General features: G+C 37.7%; 1 protein-coding gene across 1 annotated transcript in view; it reads right to left on the bottom strand.

Annotated features, from left to right (window-relative positions):
• Positions 1 to 19,157, bottom strand: part of coro7 (coronin 7) — a 113,891-nt gene that overhangs the window by 53,742 nt on the left and 40,992 nt on the right. The gene's annotated exons all lie outside the window — the stretch shown is intronic.

The raw sequence follows: 19,157 nt of genomic DNA, 5'->3' as shown, positions 1-19,157 counted from the left end.
CCCATTCAAAAATGTGTGGGAGATTCACAAAGAGTGAAACACCTTCCAGAGTTCACTTCCAACACATTCAATCGGTTTAAAAATACCACGTATAATATTCGACAGGCAATTACAGATTTGCTCCCACTAATTCAGAGGTTTAAATTCGGCAGAAAATTGAGCACTGCACATCCGGGAGCTACAGGAGTTAGTTGGTCACCAGTGAGTGGTGCAAGCAGGTGTTGATGGAGACCAAACCACAGGTAGAGCAAATCCTTCATTCACAACATCTGATTTGCAGAAATAAAGCAAGCAGGTAGTAGAACTAACATTACATCTTAGACATATATTGTTTTCAGTTGCTTAGTTTCTTTAACTTCAGAGTTGTAATAGGGTTTTCCCACTGACGTCACACTCCAGGGTTCCCCAACGATGACCTTAATGAAATAATACAGTGATATCAACGAGTGAACAGTGTATAGTGTATAGTTCACTGTATACAGAATAGTGGCAAAGGAAAGCAAATGTCCAGAGAATATACATAACCTTTACAGCTCTAGAAAAGCAAATATGATGAACATGCAGAGCATTGTGTTCCTCTGACCCATCTGTATAGTTTGCATCATCAAGAAGCGTATACTGAGATCTGAAGTCTTGTTTAAGGCGAGACACTGCAGGTGAATAGGGAAAAAAAAATAACTAATAGTTATCACCTTACTTACCCAGTTGATTGATTACCTTGATTATTGCAAACATTTTTTGTATTATAAGTTTTCAAAAATGTTATGTTTAAATATGCAAATTAGGCATTATTTAATGAAATATGTGCTAATTTGCATAAATTTCTAGTGCAAAAATCTGAACACTAGATGAAGTCAGTTTCACATTTTTGGTTTAATTTTTTTGACATATTAGAGTCAAATGTTTTTACAGAGGGAATTCTGGTTATCTTTTTTTGTCACTAAATAATTCAGAAAATACTTTGAACAGCCAGAAAACAATATATTTTCACAATTTTGGGGGGAATAAAATGTTGTATATAATCATGGAAAATATATGTGAACAAATCCCTCTGTAAAAACCTTCAGAATATAGACAGGAATAAAAATGTCATGTTTGGTGTGTGTAAGTGCTACTGAAGTGGAGATTTATGGCTCAGTGTTGAAGAAAAAACTCATTTTGAGAAAACGGCCTTTAAAAATATGTTTTGTAATTGAAATCTATTGACACAAACAGATAAAGTGCTATAAAAGAAACACTTAACAGTGTCTTTTAGATGTTTTCCTTCCACTTATTTGAAAAAGCACTTTATGAAAAACCAAAAAGCCCAAAATCTCAAAATTGACAGGTGCTTGAAAAAACTGTGTTTTTGCCTGCAGTGTCTCACCTTAAGTGACTCTATCAGTTCATTGAGACGCATTAAGCATCGCTTAATGAATCCTGGAGTGTGGCATAAGAGGGAAACCTCAGTTTCACAACGCTGTGTCTGTGTTTTTCTTTCACAAGTCCCGTAAAAACCATGGCTGATTTACCTACTGTTTTTGACAAACACCGAGGTCATGTGGTCATTTAATTGCAGTTCGAATCCACATCTCTGAGTTTACAAGAAGTCAGTTCAAAATTCAGTGCTTAACCCCTTTTTGAGCACTCCCGAACACCGTAAGGTATGTAAACTTTGTACTTCGATATAATGTGCATACATACACTAAAAGAACAATACTTCATAACTGCTCTCAGCGACCAGGAGCAGAAAGAGAAGAAAAGCAACATTTGAAATGGCTCTTTATTATGACAGCAGCAGGTATGCGATACAGTTTTAAAATGTGTATTATAAACAGATATACAAGCTACATATCTATATCACATATGTATAATTATAACTTAAAGGCGTCTTTTTAAACAGGAGATTGAAATAATCAAATAATAAATAGGATTATATATTATATAATATGCTTGGAATAATAAGAATATATCTTACTTAATAATAAGTATTTTTAAATGCATTTGGTAAGTAAAATACATTTTAGTTACAGCAGACAATTACGTGACTGGTCACAGAAACAGAAACGTTCTAATGTTCGCAGAACTCCCTCCTCCTCTAATAATAGATCGCCATCCGAATCCATCAGTTTTATCAATGAGGTGATATGTAAATGTATTTTTACAGATGTTCACATGAGAATCAATTACCGTCCGAATCGGGCTTAAGATGTCTTCTGTATATCAGCTTCAGGTAAAACAGCATTATAATCTCATTTTGGCAGAGAAAGCTGCTTACATGTGTCTACACAGGGAAACTAGTAACAGTGAAGATGCTGTATTAAATGTAAACACAGCTTTTGAGTCTCAATCAGCTTTTCCAAATATACATACTGGCCCTTATAATCATTAGTTCTTCTTACCACTTGCTCCGTTTCTGCAAATCAGATGTTGTGAATGAATGTCTAGCTCTACCATCATCACCTGCTGGTGAGCAACTAACAGCCGAGGCAGTAATCACAGTTAGTAAGCAGTAAGAAATGCACTGAACTAGTGGAAGTGAATTTGTAAAGGAAATAAAATGAACTGAAAACTTTCGTTGAACATTATACATTGTATTTTTAAACAGATTGAATATTTTGGAAGTGAACTCTGGAAGGTGAATACGAATTATTGCATTTTTAATTATGAAAATGTGTGTGAAATGTTCTGAATTGAAATATTCACAGCTTAAAAAAACAACTATGTTGAATTTTTGAATTTCAGCCCCTACAAATGCTAGCTCTGAAGATACAAGGCATTCAAAATGCAAGCACTGTTGACTGAAAGCATACTTATTTCAATGCAATTCAACAGGTTGTATTATTTCAGATACTTTTGTCATTATTTTGCTTGCACACACCCTGCATAGAGTCTCTGAAAGGCACACGATTTGTATGGACTGGGCTCTTGTATGGTTTGAATCTGGCCCCGGGGCCACGAACCACAGGAATGCTGCCGCTAGCATCGCAGATAGAGAAGATGGGGACTGGGAAGACTGGAATGATGAAGAAAACTGAAGGAATAATGACAGAAGAATGCCGTGAACACTGGCATTATGAACTGCAAGAGAAGGATAGAGGGGGATTTCACTGAACAATGGAGAAGAAGAGAGGCATGAGAGGAAAATAAGATGGGGTACTAATGCTCAAAAACCTCCTGGAGATGTTCTGGTGGGACGTCCACTCACTAAACAAACCTGCTCCACATCTGGGGCATCAAATGTGTATACTTACTTTTTTTTAGGTATTTGATAGGAAACGAACAGCGACACACTAAGATTGTGAAAGTGCTGTTATTGTTTATGTGAACACTTTTCTTGTAGAAAGTTATGACAGACCAAAATCATCACTGCTGCAGTTTCCAAATATGTTAATGTCTATTTTCCCGTCTATTTTCAGGACTCACGACCGCATTCTCAAAAAACATGCGCTGTACGAAACGGACAACTTGTAGTACAGGTCTGGTTTCACTCTGTGCAAGTTACTGTGACAGAGAAATAATCTGGGTTTCATCTGAAGGTTTTAAACCCTGGCACAGCACTGGAGCGGTTTCCGTCGGTTTTGTGTTCTGTGCGTGATGCAAATTCAGTGTCATGCGCGAGATGCAGAAAATGATGCGATTGCATATCATTGCACGTTCATACAGACAGTATTGGTGATGCTACTGTACAGTACGTTTCTGTTTGAACAGGACATTTCCAGACTAAGGAAATCATCTCACTGCTTGTCAGTGCTCCTAACAAATTTGGACTTTAAGAGCTTTTTTAAGGGTTACGATGCTTTCTTAATGCTCGTTTTTTTTTAATTCCAGCGATACACACGTGGGTCAGTGATGACTACAACAGCTCTGCTAAACTACACAGCTGCTCTCAATCACTAATGCCTGTCCAACATCTTCCACACGCCATAAAGGATGATTTGAAAGTGATTTGTGGATGTGTTTGTTGTCGGTATACAGAGCAAAGCACTGCTGGAAAAGGTGCTACGTCTCAAGGAATGAAACCATTAGTGGCGCACATACTGCTGCCAACTGCAGGCGTAGCCCGTCTGAAACCCAAAACACAACTCTCTCCTCGGGGACCGCAGCGTGTGCAAACGCATGTTCACGTTAGCGTGGGAAAGCCTGCTTTCCCTTATCAGACATTTGTTCTCAATTTGATTGTGTGTTTGGCCCAGAACCGAGAGCCTTGGATGCAGCATCAGCCAGCCGAACGTGAGCTAGAATAAAGACAGGCCGTGAAATACGAGAGTCCATTTTTTTCACACATCTGCATCGGCACTATCTCACAGGTTCACACAAATCAGCTCCAGGCCAAGCGAAGCAAGCGTGAGCTCACCAAGCTGGACTGAAAACAAATGACACAAGTGCATTAGTCAGTGTTTAGAACGTCTCACAAACAAATGAGCTGGAGCTGCATCAACAGAGCTGACTGTGTGAGAACTGATTAACAGACACCTTCAGGCTAATGAGCTAAAGCTAATGAGCAGAGAAAGACCACCTCCAGAACAACAAAACCACTTCGTTGTAGTCTAATGTAGGCCAATTATATACTAAAATAATTATATAGAAATATTATATATTATACTTATGGAATAAATAAAAACATCTCATTTAAAATTCATCTATAAAATGCAAATCAATACTAATAAATTAACATTATCAGATTAATAAATCAGTTATGTATTCTAATCAAGAAAACGTATTATTTAGGGATGTTATTATTATTTGAATGCATTAGATCTGTATATCTATTAAATGTATAATTTAATCTACTTTGCTGTAAAATAATGCATAAACCGTAAATGCAAACATAATGAATTGATAAAGTAACATTAACCTGGATCAATAAATTCTGCAAAAATGTTGTTTGATGTCAATGATACGCAAATGCATTAAATAAATGTTAACAAACAGATTTGTATGTATTTATAATAAATAAATAAATAAGGTAAATTGTTGATATTATTCTTATTATGATTCAAATTCATTTAAATCTAGAAGTAAATGTGATAGTTATAAAATAAATAAATGTCAATGTTAACAGATAAATGAACATTAACCTATATCATTTAATCAGAGATTAATTAAAAATGTAATGTAAAATATTTTATTTCATATTATTTAAAATCATTAAATGTACATATTGAATAAATACATAATCAATAAGCAGATCAAAAAGTAGTTTGATGTCAATGGAACGCAGTGCATTAACTAATGGTAATAAATATAACCTAATTAGTGTTACTTTGATCAAATATTTTACAGTTTTTGTTTTAACAATTGTTATGTGAACACTGTAGAGCTGTAGTCAAGTCCGGCCTTGTCGAGTCCAAGTCAAGTCCAAGTCCAGGACTAGTCGAGACCGAGTCAAGACCGAGTCCAAAGAGGTTCGAGTCCAAGTCAAGTCCAAGTCCAAAAGTTTCGAGTCCAAGTCCAAGACCGAGTCCAAATGAAAGAAAAAAGGGTCCTCTTCAAGACCACATACTTAACTACTGATAATGTTTGTGATGCGAGAGAAAGCATATCTCCTATTCTAAGAAAATTAATTGACATTATTATTTGTAATGATCAAAAAGCATGTGCAAAGTAACAACTCTGTAGGACAGGGGTCTCCAAACTACATCCTGGATGGCCAATGTCCTGAAAAGTTTAGCTCCAGCTGGCCTTAAAACACCTGGAAGATTAGTGTGTCTAGTAAGAGCTTGATTAGGTTCAAGTGTGTATAATTAGGGTTAAAGCTAACAGGGGTGTTAAACAAGATCCTGGGCCCTATGCATAGGCAGTCCTGATGGGCCCCCATGCCCCCCACCCATGAAAATATCCAGTTAAAAAATATATATTTCAGATTCATACTTTTCAAGGGCCCTCTCTTCCTTTGGGGCCTTGCTACTGGTTTTACCCCCAGTCCGACCCTGGGAGCTAAACTTGGATAAACAAACAAAGTTTGGAACTGTAAGGTCAAATAATTTGTATGTACTTTATTTTTTGTTGACATTATATCTGTGGTCAAAAATGTATATGACTATGCCTAATTGGCACAGTGCACAGACACACGCAAAGTTCGGGATATGACAAATGCGCGCAGCAAGGCTAGAATGGATACGTTTGGCTCTACTGGACATGCGCACATAAATACAGCGAAATTTTTGTCATACTGTGCTAGTGCTTGCGTAGACTACTCGGCGCTGTTGGAAACAATCGACTACTCCAGCATGCATTAACCATAATGCATACAAAGTGTTTGCAAGTACGACGTGAATTTTAGAATTACAATATTGTGTGGAGCTGTTACTATATGGCCTTATCTATGTTGCATGTAAAAATAAAATATGTAATGTAATAATTAGGGTTGTGCCTGAAGCCGAATACCTTATTCGGAATGGCACGGATAATGGCTTAAAAAAACGAATAACGCTCAAGGAATAATTCTGCCTGAATACTCGGCTGAAGCTGACACAGTCTGGTGTTTGCTAGATAACAGGTGAGCCAGGGCATCAGCACCAGAAGTGAATGAATGTAAACTTTATGAGTGAAAAGAGCGCAAATCAAACACGCTGTTGTCGCCTCTCTGTGCATCTCTCAGAAATCAGAGCGTTGCAAGAGTAATTTTACCTATAATAATACATCATAGCTACACGTTATATTATTTGTATTTATTTAAAAGGCAAATATTGAAAGCTTAGGCTACCATATGATACGAATGAATGGAATAAGCACAGCGCGCTCTCCAATCAAACAGACGCGTTGCACGTCTCAGTCTCTAAAAAACCAAATCAGTTATCTCTCAAGAGTAGGCTAATAATCAGCTTCGATACGGATACATTGTCTACTTGTCCTACATGTTTGCATATTTACCTTTTGCTGGTTTGCGCGGAACACACACATTTGTTTAGTGAAGTTCATTAACATTATAGACTCGCTTAAAGTGTTCTGCGTACTGAAAATGTGTGCATTGAATGGATTCAGTCGTGTTCAAATGATCACTAAACGTTTGTCATGACATCTCTCTGCTTGCATGATAAATATTATTTTAGAAATTAATAATTATTTCAGTTTAACACGACATACTTGTTCAGTGATAACTACGAAAAAATATATAAAAAGTCATAACAGTCTTATCAAGTAACTGTACGATGTTGTATCCGAATGCAGATAGGAAAAATTTAGTGATTGTTACAGATACAAATACTGGCTGTTACATGAAAATGTAAATATGTAATGTCATATATAAAGTTTTTAAAATTTACATATGTAATTGTTGCATAAGGCTATACATTAATACGCGTTTATTGATAAAAAAAAAGAGGCTATCTAGGTGTAGACGTAAATAAAACACAATCTAGCAGGTAGAAAATTAAATTAGAAACATCTAAACTTTTCAGGTCGCAGATGATCATAGTTGTACAAGGATAGCCATTTTTTAAATTAATCTATTAGCAGAGCTACTGAAAGGGATGTTTAGTGCTGGAAATCCATTTATTCTTTGCTGAAACTTCTGCGTCATCATGGAGAGCGGGTCATGGTTGCCCAGCAACAGCAGACGCCACTGGAGCGCAAGCGCAGGCTACAGAGTGCTTTGGAAATAAAGAGAGCGGCGCGCCTAGCGTTTTCCACACGTTTTCAGTCGCGACATCATGCAAATGTGGTTTTGTTTTGAAGGAGAAATTTTTTATTTTATTTTTTTGCTGGACTCGGTCGAGACCAACTAGAAGACTTGGCGAGTCCAATGGCCAAGTCCGAGACAAGTCCGAGTGCAAATTCAACGAGTCCGGGACAAGTCCGAGACGACAGAAAAATGTCTCGAGTCCGGACTCGAGTCCAAGACCGGACTCGAGTACTACAGCCCTAGTGAACAGACAGCTCTTTTCTTGTTGTACATTGTGCCCTTATGCATTTTTACATGGCTAGTTCATTACCAAATGCCAGCTTCAGTCAGTTCTAGTAATGTATTGAAAAATGAAGAGATAAAGAAACGCTGTGAAGGGCAAGAGGATGTGAACTCAACGCTGCTGCCTACCTTGAATTACAACAAGAAGCCAGAGGACATACATTTTTGCACCGCGGGAGACTTGAGGAACACACACACACACACACACACACTGTGAGGAAGTGCAAACACAGGCCTCATAAAGAGCTGAAGCTAGCGGAGCTCAGAGCATGACAGGAACACTGCCCAAAAACACAGCATGCAGTCATCGTTTCTGCTCATTAAAAACAATATCTCAGCCCAGCACAGAGAAGGTGTGTGTGTGTGTGTGTGTGTGTGCTTCACAGTCCCTTGCTGACAAAGTCTGAACAGGATTCAGAAGCAGCTGTGTCGGACCACACAGACACTAGTTTGACAGCAACACAAACACATCTTCGGTCACCTACGCCCAAAACCGGCCTCACCATACGAGCAATCACAATGGGTCTGTTCTTCATGTTAGAAGTTCCCTTAAACAGTTCTTCCTTGGGTGTCAAAACTAAAAAAACTCATCCAGGAAGCATGTGAAATCACTAGGGTTGACAACTGAGAACCGGGTCTTATTCAGAACCAGTTTCATTCTTAAACACAATACCAGAACCAGAGGACTTCACAAAAAGACAGAGCAACCAGTGTTGTCTGTTTCCCAAACAAATGATTCTCGTGAAGCCGTTCCTTTCAGTGAATCAAAAACAGACCACACAACTGGTTAGTTCACTTCCAAAATGAATGAGTCTTATGAACCTTTGTTTGTTTGTTTTTTAGTGAATCAAAAGCATACTGCACAGTGCAACCAGTGAAGTTTGAATTCTTGAACAAATGACTCTTACTAGTTAATGGTTCTTTTTATTGGAACAAAAACAAAGTGTGACCAATTTCTTATCGAATGACGTTTACCTGAGCACGATATATCAGTTGAAGTGGACTTCACTAACAATAACCGCTCATTTGGAACGCCCTGCAAACGTCATCAAAGAAAGTCAACGATGGGGTCACGCAGATTATGATATAACATAAATATATAGGACTACATTCATATTTTAATTTTTATTTACAATCACATTTGAAATATATACACTATACAATAAAAAATAGAAAAACGTATGTTTATTATACACTTAACTATTGCATACACATAATTGACTATTGCTGCTATTACTTGACTATTAACAGAATTGAAGCCCTGCTGTAACTGTCATGCAAATATGAAAATAACATTTTATTTGGTTAACTGTGTGTGTGTGTGTGTGTGTATATGTGTATATATATATATATATATATATATATATATATATATATATATATATATATATATATATGTGTGTGTGTGTGTGTGTGTGTGTGTGTGTGTGTTTTTAATAAATGGTCATATAATTGCATAGCGGTCACGTGCGCCTTCTTACCTCACATAGCCATATAGTAAACACTGAGGTAAATAAAGTAAAATAAAGAAAAATGGCAGAGCCTCATCTGCTTTTAGTCGCTTTTACATTATCATACCTTTTTACAATCCGTAATGAATATGTACGAAAACAGCGAAGCCGTTCTGACTGGTGATGACGTGCTGCGCGCAATGACAGTTGGGGGATAATCGCTCTCCACTTCCTGTGAAGTGATGTATCGATGTTCCCTTATTCCGTGTGCCATGCGCAGTGCCCTTCGAACTGAACATGTTCGCTCCCTTCGGATTGGAATTTCACTTAAGATGGAGGAATACCCTGTGAAGTCCACTTCGCAGTACACTTACGGTCGAATGGAACGCACCTAAGAACATGAAGAATGATCAGAGTAGTCCAATTCCTAAACAAATGACTCTTATGATCTGGCTCTTTTCAGTGATTCGAAAACTACAGCACGACCTGTGTAGTTCAATTACCGGAAGAATTCTTTGTTTTGTTATTTGTATGCGCACCTAATTCAGAAAATCAACTCGTTTGGAGGGAGATTCCAGAATGGAATTGAGAACCACGGGTGTAGCCCAAATCCCAAAAGAATGACTCTTATGAATTATTTTTAGTGAATCAAAAACATGTAGCACGAACAGTGCAGTCCAATTCTTGCACAAATGACTCACACACAAATGATGTTAACTGATTCTTTTTAAACAAATCAAAAACAAAGTGCAACTAGTGTAGTGATTCTTAAAAACGGTTTGTTTTTAATGAATCGAACAGTATAGGTAAATTATTTTTAGAGAATCAAAGCACTAAGCAGTATCACTCATAAAAGATTCAGATTTAACTGGTCACTGTTCATTTCTGATTCACTCAAAAGAACTGGTTCGTAAGAGTCATTTGCTCATGACTCAGATGTTCATTATCAGTGAGCATATGAGCATCACCCATATTTCTTCTAAAGCAACACAATTCCACACAGCAGTTAAAAGGATCTTCTAAGATTAAATCATTTCGAGTGAAGTGAAGCTGAACGGACTCCACTAACACATCTCTGGGTGGGCCGAAACATCAAATCTAGTTAAATCTCAAACTCAACAAACGCAGCGGCCCTCCCACGCTGCACTGCTCATAAAGAGCGTCTTTTACAGCGAGCCAGGAGAAGACGTGACCTCTGACCGGCGTGACCTCGGCTCCCTACAACAAACAGACGCTCACATGCGTCCAGACAGGGCAGGTTTAGTTTTTCAGAGAGTCTGGACACTGACATGATCTCCGAGTCACACGGAGAGCCTGAGTGACGGCTCAGGAAGCACATAACCTTTATGAGACGTTCTCAGACCAATTAAGAAGCAGTTTAAATCAGCAGAACCATCAAACATGAACTCAAGAATGACACTGATGGGGAAAGAAGGAGACGTAAGACAACAAACACTCGACATTAGGCAAAAATTTGACATTTAAGTATAAACTAACGTAAGTCACTCACAATGGAAGTGTTACTCATCCTCGTGTCACTCCAAACCCACATGTGGCTGCTTTTTTCATGAAGCACGAAAGGAATAATCTTTACAAAGCTAATTTCCACACAACACAACGATAGCTGTGTATGAGCAGCAGATAAATGTCTGTTCTCAAATCTCTTTTGTGTTCAATGGAAAAACAACAGCTTTAGAATGAAACGAGCGCAAGAAAATAATGACAGGATTCATATTCTGCTTCATTTACTGTATAATGATGATAGATTCTAGTCACTGAATAATAATAATAATATCTTATTTTGTTAAACTTAATAAAATATGTCTTATACAAAATTAAAGTGTATATATAAACCTACATATATATGAATTTATGTATTTCTTATTCTTTTATTTTGGATGCTTTTGAAAGAAGTCTCTTATGCCTGCATGTATTTAGTCAAATATCACATGATCCTTCAGAAACCATCCTAATATGCCAATTTGCTGCTCATGAAACTTTATCAATGTTTAAAAAGATCTTGCGGAAAGTTTGATACGATTCAAATGTTTGGAGTAAGTTCTTTATTTATTTACTCATTTTTACAGAAATTAACACTTTTATCCAGCAAGGATTCCACAAAAATATGAAGCAGCACAACTGCTTTTAATATGATAATAATCAGAAATGTTTCCTGTGCAGAAAATCATCATATCAGAGTGATTTCTGAAGGATCATGTGACACTGAAGACTGGAGGAATGATGCTGTTAATACAGCTTTGATCACAGGAATAAATCACATTTTACACTATTTTGAAATTGCACTATTTAGATTTTTAAACAGTATTAACATTAACAAAAATAAAAAATATATAGATACATTTTAAATCAACGAATCTTGAACACAAGTGTATAAATACATTAAAAACAATAAATTCAAACCATTCATATTCAAGATACAATCTATGAAAATAAATCTTGATATCTCGCAAACTGTTGCTTCTCCAGAAAACGTATCTCGTCTCTAATTAAAACTCATTTCTGCGGTGCGTCCTTGAGTCTAGCACACACTGAACTGTCCTCTCTCAAACATCTCCATCTCCAAAAATGGCAAATACTATGCAGTGGTAAGTTTTTCTGGGGCCTGGCTCATGAGTGTGTGGTTCAGATCGTCTGTGCTGCTCTGTAATAAAGAGCGAGGCACATTAGGCCGGGTCTGGCACCTCGCAGCCTGACGCCGGTCCACTGCCCAGTGGAAACTGCAGATCAGCCCTCGTCTCACTGGCTCTCGGACGTCCAGCGCTGCCCCTCCACCACAACAGCTTCTAAATCCATCCTGAGAGAGAGACGAGGGCTGGGGAAACTCCAAAGAGATGTCATTTACAATGAACCGCAGAACGGTCAACACTGGAGCTTTTTTCATGTCCCGTCCTCGCTCACATGGATAGGTGTCTATTTATCCGGGTGGTTTGTAAAGTAGGGGTTGAGATACACGTCATGTTTGTGCATGTGCGTGGTTTTTCTGCCGCTTTAAAAAGAAGCCTTTCTTTTTTTAAGCTCATATATTTTCCAGGGCGCTCAAACTGAGGGGCAGCTTTGCTCCGGTGGGCTTCAGGCTTGCTAGCACACAAGAAGAGCATTATATAGGGGGAAAAGTCCCAAAAGAAGAACCAGCACAAGACAAACATTCACAAACGAGGTAAAAGAGCGTCAGAGCGAAACGGCCGCTGATGAACGCCGGTCTCAGAGAACTGCTTCTGCTAGAAAACAGACCTGGAACAAGCTACAGTACAGGATATCAACTATAAATTAATATAAACAATTAGTAGAACAATAGGTAAATACATTTATTAAATAATATTTTAATAAAATTACAAATAAAAATAGTTTAAAAAAATCAGGCATATGTCAAATTAATATGAAATTATATTAAATAAAATAAATAATTGTAATAAAATAAAATGTAAAAAAATATATTTTTTTATATTTTATCTAATTATTACTTATACAATAAAAATAACTATAATGTTAAATACAAAAAATTAATTAAAAAAGGGAAAACAAATATTTTTTTATTTTAGGTATATTGGTGCATCAAAAATTATAAAGCTTAACTCTTAACAACCCTGAATAAAACAGTTTTAAACAAAATTAAAATAAAACGAAAACATATATACATATACATATTAAATTAGGCAGACCTAAAATATAAATAAAAACATTTAAACAAAATTAAAAGAATATAAAACTAATAGGAAAATGAAAACAACACAATAAATAAATACTATTAAATACTAAATAAATATATAACAATAAAAAAAATATATTAAAAACTAGTTTGAAGAATAAATTCAAATCCAGTTTAAATGCATGATATGAGACCCAAAATGTGAAGAAACCCCCTGAACAGGAGTGAGGAGAAAGGTCATAATGAGCGAACTTTGAACAAAACACAAGACTGATTTCTGGAGGTCCTGAAGAAAGATGTGAATTAAAGCTGCATGTCTTTGTCTGAGTGTGTGTAAAGAGCTCACACAGCGGCAGTGAAGCGTGACAGACACACACCGAGAGGTCACACACATTCAGTCCGTCATCTTCCTCACCCAGCGATGGGGAACATTCCCACATCTCCTGACGAGTGACTGACCACCAGTGCTGGTGTTTAAAGCCCAAAAAGTCTTTTGAGCTCTTACTCCATCAATGTTGCCTGCAGCCTGAGTGAAATAAAACAGGACTGCAGTGACAAAACACACACCTGTCAGCATGACTGTGGGTAATAAAAAGAGTTAAAACTATGCAGGAATGTGGATGTTACACTGTGATTTGTGTCTGTCTGTGAGTGGTATATTGCATGCATGCAGTACTGTACATATATTCCCATACACTACATTCTTTTTAAAGCACTACTTTATAAACCTAAAATCCCTTCAAGTAACACTGAAAGAAAAACTCTTCATGAATGACCGCTGCCGTTCTTTCAAAAGCCTCTCCATCTTTTCTTTTCATTCCCTGTCTCCCAGCACGAGGAAATTCTTTCGTCTCCCACTCACGTCCCACTTGGAGGAGGTTGGGAATCTCATTAAAGTCTTAATGTCTTCCGCTCGCCCTCCACACAAGCAGGTGAATGACTTACACTGTCACAACATCTCCTCGAGGACCTGACAGACCTGAATATACTGAGCAACCGCGACCAGCTGAGGAACACTTCTGAGAGACAGACGGAGCGGGAGCGTGACGGGCCGGTGAATCCACAAACACTCGGGATAAACCTCAGTCAGATCGCTAGAGTCACTCATCAGCTGGTCAACTGACACTGATACGTTTCTGTTTTTCTACAGAGAAATAAACAGCATCACACACTTTGCCCTCCTGACAGGAGCCCTCGCTCTTCAATTGTTCGAAATGCCAAGTTACATTAAAATCATTTCAAATCATTCAATTATCTTGCTTCAATATAGCATTTTTCCATCTTAATGGGAGTCAGCGTGTGTGTGTGTGTGTGTGTGTGTGTGTTAAAGTGGCACTCCGTGCTGGCAGCAGTTATTGGCCTCTGCAGCAGCGCAGGAAAGCATGCACTAATGTGAAACACACGCTCGCTCTGTGTCCATGTGCAGAGGACGGTCGCTCAACACACAGCTCCAAAACTTTTACAAGCAACCCACAGACACTTCAGAAAAATACAAAGAAAGAGAGGGATATACGTATAGGGGAGAGGAGAGAAGAGGCATATTAGCTCTACTGTCTGACAGTGCAGAATACAGAAATGGCAAGCTAGCTAGCATCAATGTGCAATTTGAAATATACAGAATAAAACTACAATATTGATATTCATAGATAGTGCATATGTTTTTGTTCAATAAAAAATCACATTAAAAATTAAATATAAAAGATATAGATAATATTTACATTAATACATTTTCCAAAAAAAAAAAACACTTTCAATCCAATAAAAAAAAAAGAAATATATAAATATTTTAAAAAGCTAGACTGTATTAATTTAACTTCTCATATAAAATAATGAAACCTAAAAATCTAAAATTAATCATTTGAAAAAACATAAAAAAAACTTCAATGTACTATTATTAAATTCAATAATAAATCAAAATATTAGGGTTATTCATTATTCACAGATATTTCCATTTCTATTGTATTATAAAATTATATGCAAAAAACTATTTAAAAATAAAGTTTTCATCAATATTTTTCAGTGTACAAAATTAAACAATAATGTTAAAATGTATAGTTATTGCAAAGTTTTCTATAAGTTTTCAATATAATGCAGTGTTCCTGTAGCTCAATTGGTAGAGCATCAAGCGCAGGGTTGGGGGTTTGATTCCCCAGGAACACATGATGGGTAAAAATTGATAGCCTGAATGCACTGTAAATCGCTTTGGATAAAAGCATCTGCTAAATGCATAAATAAATAAAGTTCTTTCTGATTCTGATAAATAAATAAATAAATAAATATACACAAACTATTTGATGTTTTTCATGACAAACTGGCACTTTATATATGATAAACTATAAGCAGTACATTAAATGACTGCATATGATCATGAGCAGATGTTTTCAACATATTACTGTATATGGTGCAACAAAGACACACTCTTATACATTTACATGGTCATATTCTCCAATATGTTATTACAAACGAGAAAGACGATATTATAATCAACCCATTTAACAGACAGTCAAAACATGGAGAGAACAAAACAAACCAGCATCAGGACAGTTTAAAACAGCACATAAGAATAACACCAGCCCAGCAGATGGAAAGAGAACTAAATTCCTAATTAAAACCATATTTCTGGAGGGAAAAAAGAGTGCAAAAGGGAGCAGTTTTCTTCCTTTACTTTTTGTTATTCTTTTTCAACGGCACAAAAAGGGACTTATTCCACCGATACTTTGAAAATACCTGGGGGACGGATACAAAGACGCCCGGGATTTACGAGGGAGTTTAACTGCTAGCTGTCAAATATTTCCACATGCATCTTTCCAAGAGGACTGAGAGCTTTTTATTAGTCCTCGGCATGCGCCGTCTAATTGGAATCCCATTGCGTTTCAGTTTCGACTCGGGACGGGGGTCACCAGGTAAAGAGCGCAGACGTGGGCGAGTTTTTAACAGCTTATGCAAGTTCTAGAGGAAAGATTGAACTGCGGTACTGTACTGGACCACATTTGGCGGCCTTAACCTTTTCAGGCCAAAACATCTTCCCATGATCCCCCAACTGCTCTCTAACTAACAAACTAGCAAGCTTCCATTGACCTCCAAATTAGGCCATTTCACCTCAACACCTGGACTTTGAATCCCGACGTGAACTTCGTGTCCAGATCTAAACGCGACCGCAGCTCTGGCTCCCTCTACGCAAAGTAGCTCAAGAGAAAACGAACTGACAGCAGAAAAGAGCGCAGAGGGAGGAAAATGAAACTACTGTTCAGTCGGCCCAACATACGCCAAACGTAAACACAGCGTTCCCCCTCGTTCTGGAGCACGGGTACACTGCTGGTAATCCTGGCCTTCATCTGGCTTTGATTTGGCAAGAGGGAAGAAGGGGGGGTTATTAGTGAGGCTCCTCAATTCGGCTGAGTTTGGATGGATTACAGCAGATGTCTGAGCTGGAACGAATAGGCAAAGTCAAATAAACAAACCCCACCCAAGCCCCTGAGACCCTGAGAAACACACTCAATACTCAACGCGTTTTTGGTCACTTACAACAGCTACGACAGAGAAGAAGCTACAAGCCTAAAGGGTTTACAACATATATTGATGTCCACCTAAATAAGTGTCCTGGGGGAGTCTCCAGAAAGCCCGACTGGGATTGTGAGCTACACCGCTTTACACAAAAAGCTGGTTGCAATTGAGTAGAATTGTAAAGATCGTTGATTGCAACCGGGCCAGAAGGTCCCATTAAAGTCATTATAATTATGTTTATGAGGTGGGGGTGTGGACGCAACAAGCTCCAATTGAGATTCAAATCAGTTCAATATGGAAAGTAAGCTCGAGGACTGTTATACTCCATATCTATTAAAGCACCCATCCTTTAACCCACAACAAGTCCAAATTCAGCCCAGAATAAAGAGAAAGTGTTGGGCTCATTACAGAAGAAAAGTACTGTATCATGTTAAAGTCACTACATTATATGGGAAAAATATGATTTAAGAGCTGAGCACCACTTGATAGTTATATACTAAAAGAGTGCCATATTCTGTATTTGCAAAGTAACCAAATGTACAAAAGAAATGTTACCATGGTACATGTCCAAAAACCTTGAGATTACCGTGGCACTGCGTCCAAAAATGATTGTATTAATACTATTACTGTTATTATTTAAGTTCGAAAAAGTACCTTTTTAGTGTCACATTCATCAATCCAGGACATGATTTGACCATTTATGCAAACACCAATTTACCCAAAACTATTGCAAACATAACCGTCTGTTTTCGCAAAACAGCTCGTAACGAAAGATCAATCGTACCACAATGTGCGGCTGCAAAGTAAATCACAACACAAAACAGGCATGAACCATAACATTGTTATAAAAGCAAACAAAAGGGTTTCAGCTCAACTGACTTGATGTAATGCGGTGCCACATCAGTACCCTGAGATCAGGATCCAGCATTATCTCTAACAGCTGACCTCCTGTTTTGTTGCTAGCAAAGGGAAGTGGTGATTGCATTTTCCCCCCAATTTACTTCTTTATTCCAGTTTGTCCTGGACCGTAACCAGTCGCGTAATTAAGCCAGAGAAACTCGGCTCTGAGCCGGCGGCCCTGAAGAATAAGACTCTGGAAATAAAGAGTAGTGCGAGGTTAAAGACAAACACGGCTCCAAGATCTGACGTGTTCAGCTGAAAGACAATTTGATGCAGGAAAACACAACAGGGAAAGATGATCGGACAGCTTAAAATATAGCCCTCGTTCACATCTTCTGGCCTCGTGCATGAGATTTTAAAGACAGCTGACCCTCCGTTACAATCAATTCAGCTGAACAGAAGTGAGTGAAAAGTGCCTCTGACATAACAATTTGATGCATATCACAAAATAGGCCAAGAAATTAAAGACATTATTAACCTTAAAAGCTACTGTATGAGATATGGAAGCACACACGTTTTGGGCTTCAGCTTCATTGGCACAATTCTGGTGGGGAAAGGGTCACTGGGACCTTTATTTTTAGGAGTGAACTGGTGCTGACATGAGGAAAATGTAAGAATGTCAGACAGCTTGACTCCAGATGATCTGCCTCTCCTCTGTCGACCAATAACACAGCAATGGCAAATACCTCACGCCTCCTCCAACCAGGCGAGATGTCTCACATCTTTCAGTCCAAGTCAAATAAAGTCACAATCTGCCTATTGAAACAAGCTTCTGAGATCCTGTGACACATTCATGGATCGTATATAATCTCCTACAATGGTGCATATATCACTATTAAAAATAATGGTTCCATCCCCCTGCCCAGAGGAAACCAGGCCAGACCCAAAGAGCTGGGGGTTTAAAACCCTACGGTGTAAAACCAATTCAAACAAAGCATTCTTAGAGAACAACCTCTGTGTGTTCATGCTAGAAAATCTCCTCTCCAGTCGCTCCATACACACCTCTACGGCTGAGCGATGCCGGACCACAGCACAAAGCGCCCCGCTGTCCAGAGGAGAGGAGACAGAGGTGCTGCTGTAGCACTGCCCTGACACAAGCGTGTAAGCTGCAGGGTTTCTTCACATGGGATGCCTCCTGATGGACCTCCGCCATCACAATCAGAGCGTACAGCCACGCTCCTCAAATAAACTCCACAACGCTGAAAGACTTGAACCAGCTCTTTCAAAGACCACATTCACATGCACAAGCATATTCCTAAGTCACCACTAAACTGTGCTCCATTATATTACAGTATGTGAACTACATAATCAGATTTTCAATTCAGCATAAAGTTGTCAATCAGATTTTTTATTGATTTTGAAAAGTCTGGTATGGTCATTTGAGGATGCATTTGTTTGATTAAAAACACAGTAAAAACGTTAATAATGTCAAATAGTTTTACAATTTAAAATAACCTTTCTATATGAATATACTGTAAAAATGTAATTTATTCTTGTGATTCAAAGCTGATTTTCAGCTTTCAGAGTCACGTGATCCTTCAGAAATATGCTAATTTGCTGCTCATAAATATTCCTGATAACGTACAATGTTGAAAACAGATGTGCTGCTTTATATTTTTGTGGAAACCGTGAAATATGCATATTTTTAGGATATTTTGATGAACAGAAAGTTCAAAAGAACAGCATTTATTTGAAATAAAAAAATATTTTGCAACTTTGTGAATGTCTTTACAGTGACTTTTGATCA

The sequence above is a fragment of the Carassius auratus genome, chromosome 3 (genome assembly GCF_003368295.1).
Source record: "Carassius auratus strain Wakin chromosome 3, ASM336829v1, whole genome shotgun sequence".
NCBI classification, from domain to species: Eukaryota; Metazoa; Chordata; class Actinopteri; order Cypriniformes; family Cyprinidae; genus Carassius; species Carassius auratus.
The sequence above is the reverse complement of the archived record's forward strand: the minus strand, read 5'-3'. Positions and strand labels throughout refer to the sequence as shown.